Source organism: Crassostrea angulata, chromosome 8 (assembly GCF_025612915.1).
Source record: "Crassostrea angulata isolate pt1a10 chromosome 8, ASM2561291v2, whole genome shotgun sequence".
In the NCBI taxonomy this organism is placed as follows: domain Eukaryota; kingdom Metazoa; phylum Mollusca; class Bivalvia; order Ostreida; family Ostreidae; genus Magallana; species Magallana angulata.
This window is the reverse complement of record NC_069118.1, coordinates 5,455,000-5,467,474: the sequence shown is the minus strand read 5'-3', so window position 1 is coordinate 5,467,474 and position 12,475 is coordinate 5,455,000. Positions and strand designations below refer to the sequence as shown.

The 12,475-nt window shown below is 33.4% G+C and overlaps 1 pseudogene; it reads right to left on the bottom strand.

Annotated features, from left to right (window-relative positions):
• Positions 1-2,839: 2,839 nt before the first annotated feature.
• Positions 2,840-6,510, bottom strand: LOC128159200 (plasminogen-like; annotated as a pseudogene).
• Between the last annotated feature and the right edge of the window lie 5,965 nt (positions 6,511-12,475).

The window sequence follows — 12,475 nt, the reverse complement described above, 5'->3', positions numbered from 1 at the left end:
TAAGTTATTTTTCGTATAATTTACAGAGGTATATAGAACGGTTTTACAATTTAAGACAAATTAACAAATACATATGATAAAATAAGTAACTTTGTCACATAAAACAACAAAAACTCTTTATTTTAATCTTTCTTGTATGCTATATTAATCAATGTTCGTTTTAATGTTTAAGAACAGATGTAGAGCAAAATTTGTCACCATAAGATATGGTTAAAAAGGGAAGAAATACCACTTTGTAATTTTGTTTCTCGGTATTTTGTTTGTACATTGTAAGATTAAGCTGATTCAGTTACGTTTTCGACATTATTGTCTTAAAAAGGTTTCCAATTTTATCCGAAACATAAACATTTATTCTGTGCTGAACTAGATAAACAATGTGATACACAAAATTTAAACCCGGGATGTAGAATATACGAAAATGATTTGACAGAGGGTTAGTGATGATTTTATTGTGATATATAGATGCAATAATGTTTAAAATGTAATAGTAGGTCTGATACGAAAATTCAGGGAAACTGGAGTCGAAACATAGGCCGAAGCGTAATCCGTCTTTGGTTCCGACATTTACACGTTTTTCAGAATCAAAATATCAGGGCTTGCGAAGAGAAGTGGATGTAGGCTATGCCTGTCCACTTCTCAAAAGAGAATAAAGTGAGGCCTAATAAAAAGTCCAATTTTCAGAAATCTTCTAGTATACGTGAGGAATAAAACTAAATGCATGAATGGTTATGATGTTCAGGGTTTTTATATAATATCTCTACCCATTTAAAGATGTTCGTTCGTCTGTTTTTGTGTAGCCATTTTGGATCACCTCTATTCTGGAAATTATGCATCATTTATTGATTCTACTCATGAATTCATATTTTATAATGCCAATTAAACTATTTTAAATAAATAGTAAAGGAAAAATTACATATTTACAGAGTTTAGTATGTGACTATATTTTGTGGCGGAAGGTTTTTATGAAGAAAATAAACATTTTTCATAACTCAGTTGTTTTAGAGTACCGTCACTTTAGCTTCCCAATTTTCAGTGTAAACAAATTTCCCAGATAGTTTGTGCATTAGGATATCTTGTGCACAACCTAAATAAAACCAGAACCATGCATAAAAACATGTTTTTACAATGTTTCAATTTTTCTTTAGACACATATTGGCAAATTTAACTTATATTTCATAAAATTCAAGGAAAAATGAATGCCACTTTTTGGCAAAAAATAGCTTATTTGATGCCATATCTCAAATTTTACATAAAAGACCCATACTTTTGGTTTTATTTTCTGAAATTTGAAGATTTTTTTGACATATCATAATTTGAGAAAAGGTTTGAGACTTTTCAATAATTTTATTTCATGTTGAATCGGTAATGGATGTATATCTTGAATTTCATAAACCTGTAAGCACCTTTCATTTACTAGATCTTGACCTTAAGAAATGGATCGCCAATATTGATTTTTTTCAGTGTTTCGAAAAAGGGTGTTCTGTTCTGCAAAATCAAAGTCTTTTCAAAGTCAGTAAATAATGAAATGCCGTCTTTTGACCAAAACAATTAATAAATTAAAGCATTGTGCCCTTTTTTTAAAAATCTCTGAGAGCAAAGTGCAAAATTTCTAAACGAGAGCTACTGATTTTTAGGCCTTAAGTTCGAAACTACATCTCTTACCTTATAAGAATTGTAAAGATTTTTTAAAGATTAAATATTGTATTATTTGAAAATCTAATAAGATTTTGATTTTAAATATGATTATCCCAACATTTCAAATGCCCTGATCAATATAACATTTAGATGTTTGGAAATTTTAATATAAATACGAAATTAAATATATAATAACCGGATATGACAATTTTTAAAAGGAATGTCAATATTTTTCTGGCTGCGACATCATCCTCAGTCCAAACCCATCCACATGATCACCTTACTCGCACAATGCTGAAACGGCCCGGACGTTCCTCGACATCCAATTCCAAAAGGAACACCAACAGGTATCAATGGAAACATATGTCTTGCAGCGCCTTCCAGCCAATGCCTAGCGTAAATAAAACACGCCTTCAGATAACCAGTGTCCAATTAGATTACCATCGCCAACATCACTAAATGCCCTCCATCTACGGGTACATAGGCAAGACCCTTCAACAAATTCAACGAATTGACTTGATACAATAGCAATTGACCCAATATGACTTTTGTACATCACTTTTAAAAATCAAGGCATAAAAACAGTTAATACATTCAGTTTTATTTGTCACAACAACTGATGCTATAACTTTTATTAATTAAACCGTTTCTTGAACAAAACAAAATCAAATGCATTACAATTTTTAAAAAGAACAAATTAACCAGTCTTGCTTCTTATACGCATAAACTCAAAGCATGTGCATATTGTCATGTTTCTTGTATACAATTCGGGGAACACAGTGAAATATTATTCATTGTGCATTGTTTAGAACTTAATTAGAGCAAACTATCTAAACCTTCTCTCTACGAGTTTACTACTTAAAATCAGAACTTGATAAATGCAGTATCAATATTTGGTCGTGATGTTCATACCATGTGATATTTTTGCACATATACATTTCCACAATGTAAGGAACTTAGGCAAAGATAAATTTATATTCAATAGTTCAACGGTATCGCTGTCGAAGAGAAAACTTACCTAGCATAACTGTTCCTCTCTAAGATGCATGAACAAAAATAATTTTGTTTTACCTTAGAGCATTGCAATATCTAGATTTCCAAATAACTAGAAATAGATCAAAGGACTGACCAACATTTGTCGAAATTCGTTTTCGATAACTGAAAATGAATATAAGGATTAGGACAGACCAACATTTGTTCAGAGTTAGTTTCCGTATTCTGTCAAACAATATGAAAAAAGTCTGATATCAAAATCACAACCATAAAAAAGTCAGAAGTATATAATTAAAACATTTAAAAGTCGAAATCTAAAAGCATCAAATAATGCATATGAATGTGTTTAACTTAACTGTGTTTGCAATATAGATGTTGATCTTAAACAAAAGAATTTTTATTTTATTATTGCAATAAAATTTTATCAGTGGATGTAAAACAGAAATAGTCCCCTCACTTTTTCAACATTGAAACTAGTCAGCCTTAAAAGATAGGAAACGACAACAACGGAACTAATATTTATTTTTCAGCTCATGTTTTTTTTTTGTTTTTTTTTTAGATGAATATCACTTATTAATACTTTGATGAATTAAAATTTGATATGATTGTTCTACACATTTTTTTTACCAAGTTAAACTATGTTCTTATTCGTCATTGACAAACCTTTAATATTTCTCAGTCTTCTTTCTTCCATATTCTTCTATAAAAACGCGCCAATAGGTATGATGCAATAAAATATTCCAACATATTTTTGAATTGCAATTCTATTATTCGTTAAAACTTTATTACATTATCTATACTAGAACAAACTCCTGTAAAATAAAGGTATTTTGAATGAATGTAAATAGATACAAGAGTTTGATCTTTAATCATCATGTTTTAATCTCTTTGCGAATTAGTTATAAAAATAGTGCTATATTCTCTTCTATTTATTTTTTCTAATTTCCTATTTATTCTGTGTACCGTGCATAAATGTATAAATACAATTCAATGATCTTGGGAGATCGCATAAACACGACAAATGCATGGCATCTGAAAATATTATACCCACCATTCTAGAAATTGTATTTTAGTTTTATACATGTATTGTATTACTCACTTGTTTCAACTACAATTGAAATGCATGGTGGTTGTTGCAGGTTTTCATACAACTGAGAATTCTTAGAAGTTTTAAAAATGAACTTAAACTGGACAGTGTTTCAACGTAATAGTATACTGGGAAAAACATCATAACTGTTTGTTTAGGAAGTACATATAACCTTATCGGTACAAATGATGCCTTGTACATTGTCTGCGTTTGTGTCTACTTTAATATAGACACATACATTGTCGTCGAATCTGTCGCTAAACAATTTAAAATTTGTCTTCCTTTAAACGTAAACAGCAACATATTTATATACTGTCATTATGCAATTATCTTGTATGTGCATGTAGTATAAACATGTATATAACAAGATATAGTTTGAAGTCTTTGTATTGATTTTAAAAGAGCATAGTTTCAATTTAGTAGTATTCTGAGAATAGTGAATCAAATGTTTTATAAATAGAACATAGTCTCTGATCATTGCGACGATGAGCTTTATTAAATAATTTGAGAATAGGCAAAAAAGCCTTCTCTCTTTAAAATCTTATCTGAAAGCTTCAAAGCTTTCCTTTTCACTTATGTGGATTTGAATAAAAATGGCTGCAGTTACATACTTTTATATCGCTTTTGTCACGAACAAGATTCAAAGCAGGTCTTTCTTACAATATAAAAGATTAACATACATACAGTTTTTTTGTTGTTTTTTTTTTTTTGCTTTTTTCAATCATTTTCAGTAAGGATTTTGTCGTTGAAGATTCACGTTAAGAACGAAAAAAGTAAATATGTCCTATCTGCATTAAATTGTCCCACTACACGTACTGCTACGATTTTGCTAATGATGTCACGAATATTTTAAAACCTCTTTGCATCGCATCAAAAGCGATAACATTACCTGCTACTGAAATACTTGGGTAATATAGACTGTTTTTCCGATTGTTCATAATAATTGGGTTGTTGTTAAGTTAGAGTCGTTAAAAAAGTCTAAAACAACATCGAATAAAAATTAGCAGAAATCAATGTTGACCTATAGCTATCGTTTTCTACAGCGGCATGGATGGACCAGATGAAAAAATAAAAAAATCTTATTTGTTCGGACGAATAAGTTATTTGTTCGTACGAATTAGGATTTGTTCGGACGAATTAGCTATTTGTTTGGTTTAATAAGTTTTTTGTTTGGAAGAATAAGATATTTAAGATATGTTATCTGAATAAGTTAATTAGTATAACACAGAGAGAGAGAGAGAGAGAGAAAGACAAAGAGAGATTGATGGAAAATCCTAATTCGTCCGAACAAACCCTAATTCGTGCGAACAAATCGTAATTTGTCTAAACAAATCGTTGTTCGCCCGCACAAATAGCAAATGCGTCTGAAAAAATCCTAGTTCATCCAATTAAATAACTTATTCATCCGAACAAATCCTAATTCGTCCGAACAAATTGTTTATTCGTCCGAACAAATAGCAAATTCGTCCGAACAATCCTTATGCTTCCGAACAAATAACTTTTTTGTCCAAACATATAGGTCATTCGTCCGAACAAATCCTAATTCGTTCGAAAAAATCCTTATTTTTCCAAACAAATAACTTATTCCTCTGAACAAAAAGCTAATTCTTTCGTACACATCTTGATTTGTCCGAACAAATTCTAATTCGTCCGAAAAAACAACTTATTTGTAGGAACAAATCGTAATTCATCCGAACAAATAGCTTATTCCCTTGATTTCTAATTTGGAGTATCTATCTAAAAATATTTGATATAGAAAATATTTTTTGTTTTTGTTTTTGATATTAAATAGTTTTTGTTTTTGATATTAAATGGACTTACCGCAAATTGGTATTTGACATTTCTCCCATCTCTTGCTAGGCGCTGTTGACAAACACCAGGGGAATGGAGCCCCGTTTGGGGACCTGCAGTAATTTTCGAGATCAAACATCTGATACTCTTCTATAGTCTCACTGTCCCACCGACGGCAGGCATACCCTGTCTCCGTCACGTTTATCTTACCGTGGTAAGCGTTGCCTTTACCCTCTTCGTAGCATTTGGCATCTGTTATTGCTTTTTGAATTATAAAAAATAAAATTTAAATCTCTTCTTCATATAATGGTACTAACATTTAAAATGTATTCGTGTTACCTTAAAATTTGAGTTAATGTATTTTTTAATTTTAGTCCTGTAGACTGGTTCCTATTGTGTGAGTTCTTAATAATGATGACTTTAGAATATAAAAATTCTACGCTATTGTTTGATAAAACTAAGACCAAGATATTTTATGTTTTGGATATCTATATAATGAAATAACTTACGACAAAAAGGGATCGCGCAGTACTCCCACCGTATTTTTTTTTTTCGTAGTATAACACCACGGCCGATCTCCTTTGGTATGTCTGCAGTAGTTACGACTTTTTCTAAGATATTCATGTTTAGAATAGTTGTGTTTATGTGGATACTGCGAACTCCAAGCTTGGCAAGTAAACCCAGACATGGTGACATTTTTTAATCCAACATACTCGTTGCCGAGAGTAGTTATTTTACAATCTAGCTGACCTTTATAAAAAGATTAATAACATGCTAAGTGCATTTCCTTGCTATGACGCTTGTTAACATGTGAAAATACTTAATTATTGTTAAAGTATTTACAATATATATAACACAAATTGATTTATCTAAATAAAAATTAAAGCAAAGATAAAAGACATTCTTCTTCAAAATTTTTTAGCTAAAAAAGGGTTCTACATACCGTGGGTATAGCAAACAAATAAAGTCAAGAAAATTATAAAAATCCTTCTTAGAAGTGACATGCTGCACAAACTTGAACGTCGTTACACTTAGACGCCTTTAACTATACTTTGTGTGTGGAAGTAAAATGAATGATGGTGTAAGATGCTTAACACGTGACTCAGAAACGTCGTAATATAAAATTAGATGAAAACTTCAGTGTTTCAAAATACGAAATCAAATGTATAAGACTTACATAGCTGACTGGCTGACAATAATAAAATGATCAACGTCTGCTTTCGAAATGACAGTTATATGTGTTAATTGAGACTTTTTGATTGAAATATTCATTACTTTTTGGTCTATGTCACATTATAATTCATCATTGTATATATTTAGTTTCGTATTTTAATTTAACCACATATCCTGTGGTGAGCCCCTTAGTGTTTTAGTTTTACGTATTTGTAAATACCCTTACTGAACCTCAGTTCACTGGGCCTTAAACCCGCCAGTCCGTGCAGTGGCAGTTTAAACGCGGCAGTCCAGAGGGAAGGACGTACTAATAGTTCTCTTGTGACAAACTATCCAGTACTTATGCATGTTTTAATTTAGATAGTTGTGTGCTGACTCTGGGGTGAACCTGGTGCCGGCTTTTTGTGAGGTGAGGTTTATTAATTGTCAATTTTATCGTCATTTTGTCATGGTATTTCAATCGTTTTATGCTTATTTGTTATGTTTGAATTTAAATGTCTATGTTTAGATACACGTGTTTGAATCTATTATAAGTATGGTGGACTATTATGGTCATATCCTTTTGTAGTAATGAGTTTTTATGCAACACTGCATTTAAGTAATTATTAGTTAGTATTTTGTGTGTGTAAAAGCTAACATGCTTTATAGTAAGTCTTCTTTAATACTGTATATCAGTTTTTTGTGTGTAATAAGCGTCTATGCTAAGTGTGTCATTCATGACCGTAAAGCCTGTAAGTAAAGTATAGTGCGTATTTGTGTAAAAGCCAAAGTTGCTTTTGCCATGTACTTAATGTGTTTGTGTACTATGTTGGCGCAGGTCCCTTTTTCCAGCCAGTGTGTAAACCACTTTCATTGATGGTGGTGCTCATTACCGAATATTAGTGAAGTGTTATGTAGGCTAAGTGGCCAGTGAAGAACATTGTCTCATTGGAGGACCTTACCAGTACATTCTTGTTTAGGCCAAGAGGCAGTAGACTACATGACCAGTGGAGGACCTTACCAGTCCACGTATTAGGACAACTACTTTAAAGACTATGTATCGATTCAAACTATATTAAATATGTAAAAAAAAAAGTAAAAATATCTTTTTATTCTGTGTCTTAAAGTAAATATAAATTTTAACCAAATATATTAGTATTCTGCTCAAAAATCTGTGACAGTCTTTAATAAAAGGATGACTTTCTCTTAATTTTAAATAACAATTTATTTGTTCATGTACATGTATATATGTATTGAACACCTTTACAAAACAACGTTTACATCCATAAAAAAAATCATCATAGAACTACTAATAAGACTATCATTGAGTATTGATATATTTATTCATTGTGAGGTAAACATTTGTTACGATACTTAATTTCATCCTTCAAACTTTCGGTCCACTTTTTATACTTTCTGTTGAAAGACTGAAACTTACATTTATTATTATCTCATTTTCTAAAAATCTTTTGTGCTAATGAAGTTCTTTCTGCAAATTATACAAGTGTTTAAGAATATCATATAGAGTTAGACCTTTATTAAAGAATGATGATGTACCTTTTGGATATCAACGAAAATGTATGAATTACTTAAAGAACACTACTCTATATATAAGAAAAAGTTTTTCATTTCAAAAATAAACTATTGATTAAACAAAACTGACACTTGCTTATAGACCAACAAATACATAAATAAAGCATTGTAAATTACACAGTTCATATTATTATAACATTAGTACACAAATTATAAAAAAAAGGGTACAGCAGTCCATGATCAATATAAATACATTTATTATTTAGAATAGTTAAAAGATCTTTATGAAAAAATATTACATAAGTATCCATGCTGTTAGTTAACCATAGTACATGATTCGTGCTTTAAACAATATTGAAAATTATAAGTTCCCATCAATGAAAATAATTAATGATTATTCTCTGTATGGCTACATTTCTCTGACAATAAATGGATTTATTAATAGAAGTACCTTAGAAATTCATATATATCTGTTCAAAATATCTAACGCCTCACTTTTCATAATCATGAAATCTTTGATTTAAGAAACTCTAATACCAGTTGACATCATCGACTGCTACTTAAAGTGCTCAACTGTTCATACAGAGTCTATAAAGTCTACATAAATTCTGAAAAGCAATATTGAACAAAAGATGCTAAAAATATGCTTAACAATCTACAACTATATACTGTTTGTTATCCTGACCTTAAAAGAAGTTTAGGGTTGGATTTTAAAACAATCTTTTCAAGATATCCAAAAAACGGTAACAAATTTCTTACTTTTACCTGAAAAGAAGGAAAAGGAGCTGATCCCTCAAATAAGGAACCCAGAGGGGTCTATAGTCTTTCATACATAGCTCTTTTAGATCCCACCCCACTCATTTCAGTTATGTTTCGTTGACGAAACGCAAGGTCAGCGTCATGCATACTTCTTAAAATCGGTTGGGTATAACACTACCACGCGTATCTTACGTAAGTAGTGTACACGTTAAGTAAAAGTCTTAAGTGATCGTATAGTGGTTTTATTCGGCAAAAAGCAAACTAAATACACAGTCCCAATTCGGGGAAGTCAGAGAGAGATGTTAAGAGTTCGAAAGAGCGTCGGAATTAACCTAACTTGCGAGAAGTTAGTAGTTTTATACTATTTGGGGAAAACAACTATCAAAGTAATACAAGTGTTCATTGGGTGTTGAAAAGCCCCTTAAGAGGGCGCCACCACCTTGTTACTATGATGATCCAAGATGGCGTCAAGCTGGTCAGTCAAGAACCCGCCCTTATTCAGTGTACTTAGGGTCAATCAAGGTTACGACAGATATTTACTAGTGGGAGGGTCACTGTATCGTGACCAATTACTGTCATCTACCTGAGCCGATCAAAAGGGCTAATTGACTTCGATTAGCCGAATGATGTATGTAATTATTTAGTTTATATCAAACTTTACCCCCTCAGGATATTTGTGTACAAATCGGGAACATAATGTCCAAATTGGAGACATACTGACCAGCAAGGATTTAATTACGGTCATTAAAGGATCATCACCTCAAAACAATACACCCCATAAATATGTAAACATGGTAGCTATTGGCTCTCTCTCTGACCTTCCTTTAAAGCAATAAAGTCTTTGATGGACACAGAATTATCGTGATTCAAATTACATGGAATATACATTAAATAAAGGTATTTACTTTACGAAAGCAATCTATACTGATTCTGAAATTAAATGATAAGTCAAATCACAATAGTTCAAAGAATAATATGTAACGTCCAATCAGTATAGTCAAAGTTATAGGATACGTAAAATATAAAGTCCAATCACCAGTGTTCGATTATATAAGTACATGTAACAAGGGCTATTTTGTTACACACCTCCACCACATCGGGAAAAAGTTGCTCAATACACTGCAACTTTTTAAGCACAGTCTCGATACACAAAAGAGTCTCTTTACACAAAAAAAAAGTCTCTATACACAAAAGAGTCTCTTTACACAAAACAGTCTCTTTACACAGAAAAGTCTGTATAGACTTCAGCGTCCGGTATTATCGGAGAATTCATCGAATAGCGTATGACACTTCCGGAATCATCGGAAACGAAACACAGGTCTGGTGTAGGTTCGTCGTTATCGGTGTCATCGGTAACATCGTCGAAGTGATACTAGAAAGTGGATACTTCTAGAATCATCGGTATTTCCTCGGCTCTGGTTGTGATTATACACAATATACACAAAAAGTAGAAGGTAATTCATCCTTCCGTCATCATCGGAATGTTTAACATATTCCATTTCCCTCATCTGCTTCACTATACATGATTGTAGTTTGCTGTAACAAGTATTTAAAAGTTATTGGCTATGGGTAAGGTAGCACATACCCACGGAAAGTTCTTTAGGAAAGTCCAGGTCGTTGATACAAGTCTAGATCAGGTCAAATAAAAAAAAGGCCGTTGATTTACATGAGACGTGCCCAATACATCCCATGTCCGGTAACCGGAGATGTCCTAATTTGCCTTAGTCAGTAATAGATGTCGGAGCTGACCCAATTAAAGATGAGGCCCGGCTTGTAATCAGTTCAAATCTTGGTAGGTTTGGATAGATAGGCCCGTGTTCAGCAGTCATCCTGAGTGTCTCTGGAGTTTGTTGAGGTAGCAAGGTCGCAGTAGGTTCAGTCTCTGCAGGCGGCGCAGTGGATAGTGTAGGAATGTCGCCACCTTGGGTCTTGACCGCTGCATACGTCGGCAGTACAGACATCTTATATTCCCCACTATCCCCCTTTGCATTCCAGAGCCCAATTATTCTACTCTTGATTCGTTTACGACATTTAATACCAATTAAACATACGACAATGAGTAAGATACCCAAAATCCCTATGAAAGGAAAAGACCAATGGGGTAAGTAAAACTTTTCTTCAGGTGGAAAATACATGTACTTTAGCTCATTTTGCAAATCATCCATTTCAATGTGTTTAATTTTGTTTAATTTAAAAGGATAAGTAGAATAGGTAAAGTTGGGTAAGGTTCGGTGAAATTTCTCCCAAATATTTTTGGTGTTGAGGGTGTGTACAATTGTAATATTAAGGTGGTTTTCAGGGAATTTGACAGTCGTTTCTCGGCGAAAATATGGGGATAAGGTTATTTGACCGTGTACGGCTCGACATGACATCGGTAAACGCAGCACGCCAACCGGAGGCTTTACAGAACGAATCGTGGTCTCTGTACCGCGTTCACTTGTCGGGCAGACTTGAGAAAATTTCAACTCTTGGACTGTCGACACAGCCCACTGACCATCGCTAATATACTGCGCCAGCGGCAAATTACTCACATGAACTACTTTTTCACAAAACGTTTTTATTGCATTCGCCTTTTCCATAAAGAGGGCCACTAAGCAGGTTTTACTCAAATGCACGGGATAAAGGGGACTCTTAGTAGTACAAAAATCTTTGACAACAAAATTCTTATCATTGGAGTTAGGAAAAAGCGGTTGTTCCGCAGCGGGAAGGGAAGAAGTGGTAACTAGTGGAACAGGTAAATTGTAAACTTGGTATACTTCAACCGTAGAATATCCGTCTAAAAGAGGGATGTGAACAATGGGAAATAACTGCTGGGCTTAAACGTCCCATGGCCAACATATTTAATTTATAAACAAAAAACAAAAAAAACCCACAACAAATATACTTTACTTACAGTGCTTCAATCATGTATCTAGCTATTCCCACGCATAAGTCAGTCATTATGACCTAAAGACGTAAATATCGTCCGGATTTTAAAATCCACGTGGTGAGGGTATATACGAGTTTACAAAAATTGATACAGTGCTTTCAAGAGACCCTTAGCCTTTATGCTTTTTGATTTGGGCCTCTTGACCTTGACCTCCCCAATTGACATGTCGTCGTCCGAATTTGACCTTATATCATCCCTCCTGAGTTGTTCGTCTGTGAGTGGTTCAACGTCATTGTGCATAGTCTCATCGGTCTCAATGTCGTCGGGGTCAAGTGTCAACTGATCACTAAGTTCGTTTGGCCTATCAGCTAAACGTTCTTCCCTATGTCTTATTCGTCTCTGTAGTTCGGCCAGTGGTATGTCATCCTCATCAGAGGAGTCCGTCCTTTCGTCTCTGAACTTGTCATCGAGAGCTTCCGGCCCTTCGTCTTCGGAACTCGTTCCGCTTGAGGGATCGTCCGTGTTCGGTGGTTCCGCATATTGTGCCCGTCGTAACGTCCGGGGTCTATTGTCACTCGGAACCGTCCATTGGTCAACGTTAGCCAGACGGATGTCGTTTGCATGCGTTTTTCTTGTCGACCCGTCTAATTGATGTT